This window comes from Bos mutus, unplaced genomic scaffold (genome assembly GCF_027580195.1).
Source record: "Bos mutus isolate GX-2022 unplaced genomic scaffold, NWIPB_WYAK_1.1 CTG212, whole genome shotgun sequence".
NCBI lineage: Eukaryota > Metazoa > Chordata > Mammalia > Artiodactyla > Bovidae > Bos > Bos mutus.
In genome coordinates this window covers 308,330-314,474 of record NW_027219576.1, presented here as the reverse complement: position 1 = coordinate 314,474, position 6,145 = coordinate 308,330, and positions in this window count along the sequence as shown.

Here is a 6,145-nt window from a genome sequence, read left to right as displayed (position 1 = left end):
CACACAGACGCTAAAAAGAGACACACAACACTGAGGCAGACACACAGTGAGACAGACACACACATAGAGGGAGAGACACAATGGGAGACACACGAACAGAGACACTGTGTAGACACACAGGGACACACACACACAGATACACACACACTGAAAGATACACACACACTGAAAGATACACACACACTGATAGAGACAGACACACAATGATAGCCACACACACTGAGAGATAGAGACAAACACACACACTCACTGAGAGAGACACACACACGAGAGAGACACACTGTGAAAGAGTGAACACACAACAAACAGAGAGACAAAAACACTGAGAGAGACACATACACTGAGACAGACACCCACACAGAGAAGGAGAAATGCACACTGAAATAAAAACACACTGAGAGAGACACACAAACACAATGAGAGTCCCACACCCTGAGACAGAGAAACAAACACATTGATATACACACACTGAGAGAGAGACACCAACAGACTGAGAGTCACACACATTGAGAGAGACACACAAACATCCTGAGGAGCACACACACTGAGACACTGAGAGAGACACACACACACTAAGAGACACACAACACTGAGGAAGACACATGATGAGACAGACACACACACACAGAGACACTGTGGGACACAGAGACAGAGACACACAGAGAGACACACACACAGAGACAAACACACACACACACACACAGAGAGAGACACACACACTGTGAGACACACACACACACACTAGAGAGACACACACACACTGAGAGAGACACACACACACAGAGACACACACATACAGACACACACACACACACACAGAGAGAGACACACACACAGAGACACACACACACTGAAAGAGACACACACTGAGAGACAGAATCACACAGACACACACAAACACACACTGAGACACACACACATGACACAGAGACACACAGAGACACACATCCACATTGAGAAGAGACACACACACACACAGACACACACAGACACAAACAGAGACACACACACAAACACTGACACACACACACAAAGACAGACACAACACACTGAAATGAGACAACACACACTGAGAGAGACACACACACTGAGAGACACACACACACACACACACAGAAGACACACACACACACTGAGACACACACACACACAGTGAGACACACAGACACACACAGACACACACACAGAGAGAGAGACACACACTACAGAGAGAGACACATGCAGAGAGAGAGAGACAATGAAGACACACACACATGAGAGACACACACTGAGAGAGAGACACAGAGACACACACACACAGGAAGAGAGACACACACACACACTAGACACAGACACACACACACTGAGACAGACACACACACAGACACAAAGATAGACAAAACACACACACAGGGAGAGAGAGACACACTACACAGAGACACACAAACACACAGAGACACACACACTGTAGACAGACACACACACACACACACAGAGAGTTATCCACTCACACTGAGAGAGACACACACACACAGAGAGACACACACACACACATTGAGAGACACACACAGAGACACAGAGACACACACACACACAGACACTGAGACAGACACACACACAGAGAGACACACACACACTGAGAGATAGACATCACACACTGAGAGAGAGACACACACACTGAGACACACAGAGGAACACACACACTGAGAGACACACACACACAGAGAGACACACACAAAGAGAGACACACACACTTGACACACACACACACACACACACTGAAAGACACATGCACACTGAGAGAGACACACAAACACAGAGATACACACAGACACACACACACACACAGAGACACACACACAGAGAGGGACACACACTGAGAGAGACACACACACACTGAGAGAGAGACACAGACAGAGACACACACAGAGAGACACACACACTGAGAGAGAGACACAAACACACTGAGAGAGTCACACACACTGAGAGACTCACACAGACACTAAAAAGAGACACACAACACTGAGGCAGACACACAGTGAGCACAGACACACACACATAGAGGGAGAGACATAATGGGAGACACATGAACAGAGACACTGTGGAGACACACAGATACATACACACAGAGACACACACACACACAGACACACACACACACACAGAGACACACACAATGAGACAGACATCCACCCTGAGAAGGAAAAACACTCACTGAGAGACCCACACATTGAGAGAGACATACACACTGAGTGAGAGGCACAAACAGTGAGAGACACACACACACTGACCCACACACACACACACTGAGACATAGACACACTACAGAGAGAGACAGACACACACACTGAGAGACACAAACACACTGAGAGACACACACAAACACACACACAGACACACAACACACAACACACACACTGAGGGAGACACACAGTGACAGCCAGACACACACACATTGAGAGACATAATGGGAGACACAGGAACAGAGACACTGTGGGAGTCACACAGAGACACACACACACACACAGACACACACCCTGAAAGAGACACACACACAGTGAGAGTTATCCATGCACACTGAGAGAGACAGACAAACACACACACAGAGAGACACACACACTGAGATAGACATACACAGTGAGAGAGAGACACAGACATTGTGAGAAACACACTGAGACACACACACACACACTTAGAGACATATACATACAGAGAGACACACACACACTGAGAGATGGAGAGACATCCACACTGAGATAGAGAAACACACACGGAGAAAGACTGAAACACTGAGAGAGAGACACAAAAACAGAGAGACAACATAGAGACACACATACTGAGAGACACACTCTGAAACACATACATACAGAGAGAGACACACACACAGACACAGACACACACTGAGAAACAGACACACACACACTGAGAGAACAAGACAACAGACACTCACTGAGATGACCCACAGCACAGAGACACACACAGAGAGAGACACACACACTGTGAGAGAGACACACACTGAGAGAGAGACAAAACCACACTGAGAGTCAGTCACACACACACAGAGAGACACACACATTCACAGGACACAGACACACACACACTGAGAGACACACACAGAGAGAGACACACACACACTAAGATACACACCAGAAACACTCACACACAAAGACAACACACACACACACTGAGAGAGACACACAAAAACACTAAGAGACACACATTCTGAGAGACACACAGAGAGACACACAAATGAGAGACACACACACACACTGAGAGAGAGACACACACACACTTAGACACACACACACAGAGAGAGATACACACACACACACTGAGAGACAGACACAGAGACATCCACACACTGAGAGAGAGAACACACACACACACACACACACAAAGAGAGACTTAAACACTGACTGAGAGACACAAACACACTGAGAGTCACACACACACTGAGAGACTCACACACACACTAAAAAGAGACACACACACACTGAGGCAGACACACACAGAGACAGACACACACACTTAGAGGGAGAGACATAATGGGAGACACACAAACAGAGACACTGTGGGGACACACAGAGAGACACACACACAGACACACACACACTGAAAGATACACACACACACAGAGAGAGTTAACACACACACACAGAGAGAGAGAAAAACACACACACTGAGAGAGACATACACAATGAGAGAGAGACACAGACATTGAGAGACACACACACACTAAGAACCAGACAACACACACATATACAAAGGGACACACACACTGAGAGAGAGACAAAAACACACAAACAGTGAGAGACACACATACTGAGAGACACAGACAGACAGAGACACACAAATTGAGAGAGACACACAATGGGAGACACACACACACAGAGAGACACACCCACATCCAGGAAGACAAACACACTCCTGAGAGCGAGACACATTGAGGGAGAGAAACATACACAGAGAGAGAGAGACACAAACTCCCACACTAAGAGAGACACACGAACACTGAGAGAGAGACCCACCCACACACCTGGGAGGGAGAGACACACATAGTGAGAGACACACACACACACTAAAATAGACACACAACACTGAGGCAGACACACAATGAGACAGACACACACACATTGAGAGACAGACACACTGGGAGACACAAGAACAGAGACACTGAGAGTCACACAGAGAGAAGCACAGAGAGAAACAAACACATACTGACAGAGACACACACTGTGATAGAGGAACACACAACACACAAAGACACACACACACTTAAAGAGACACACACACACTTAAAGAGACACACACACACTGAGACAGACATCCACACTGAGAAGGAGAAACACACACTGAGAGACACACACACACAGAGAGACACACACACTGAGAGGCACAAACACTGTGAGACACACACACAAGGAGGAAACACAAACAGACAGAGAACACACACACACAGAGAGAGAGATACACAGTGAGACAGGGACAGAGACACATGAGACACACACACTGACAGGGAGACACACACACTGAGAGAGACACACACAGACAGAGAAAAAACACACACTAGACACACAGAGAGAGACACACAACACACACACACACAGACAGAGAAATAGACATCCACACTGAGAGAGAGAAATACACATGGAGAAAGACACACACTGAGAGAGAGACACACAACAGAGAGACATACACACACTTAGAGACACAGAACACACACAGGGACAGACACACACTGAAACAGAGACAAACACACACACACATACAGAGAGAGAGACACACACAGAGACACAAAGACAGACACACACACAATGAGAGAGACACAAACACACAGACATCCACACTGACAAGAAGAAACACACACTGATCGACACACACAGAGACATATACACTGAGAGGCACAAACATTGTGAAACACACATTCTGACACCCACACACATGTTTAGAGACATACACATACAGAGAGAGAGACTCACACAGACTGAGAGACACACACACTGAGAGACTCACACAGACACTAAAAAGAGACACACAATGCTGAGGCGGAGAAACACAATGAGACAGACACACACACATAGAGAGTGAGACATAATGGGAGACACACGAACAGAGACACTGTGGAGACACACACACACAGAGACACAAACACACACACACTGATAGAGACACACACAATGAGACAGACATCCACTCACTGAGAGACAGGAGAGACACAAACATTGAGAGACACATCACACTGAGAGAAACACACACAAAGACTGACATATTGAGAGAGACATATGCACTGAGTGAGAGGCACAAACATTGTGAGACACACACTGTGACACCCACACACACACTTAAAGACAGACTTACAGAGAGAGAGACACACACACACTGAGATACAGACACACTGAGAAACTCACACAAACACTAAAAACAGACACACAACACTGAGGCAGACACACAGTGAGACAGACACACACACATTGAGAGACATAATGGGAGACACAGGAACAGAGACACTGTGGGAGTCACACAGAGACACACACACACACATAGACACACACCCTGAAAGAGACACACACACAGTGAGAGTTATCCATGCACACTGAGACAGACAAAAACACACACACACAGAGAGACACACACACTGAGATAGACATACACAGTGAGAGAGAGACAGAGACATTGTGAGACACACACTGAGACACACACACACATACTTAGAGACATATACATACAGAGAGACACACACACACACTGAGAGATAGAGAGACATCCACACTGAGATAGAGAAACACACACAGAGAAAGACTGAAACACTGAGAGAGAGACACAAAAACAGAGAGACAACATAGAGACATGCATACTGAGAAACACACACTGAAACACATACACAGAGAGAGAGACACACACACACAGACACACACTGAGAAACAGACACACACACACTGAGAGAACATGCCCACAGACACTCACCGAGACCCACACCATCAGAGAGCAAGACACACACACTGTGAGAGTCAAACACACTGAGAGTGAGACAAAACCACACTGAGAGTCACACACAAGAGAGAGACACACACATTCACAGGGAGACACACACACATTGAGAGACATACACAGAGACAGAGACACACACACACGCTAAGAACCAGAAACACTCACACTAAACAAGACA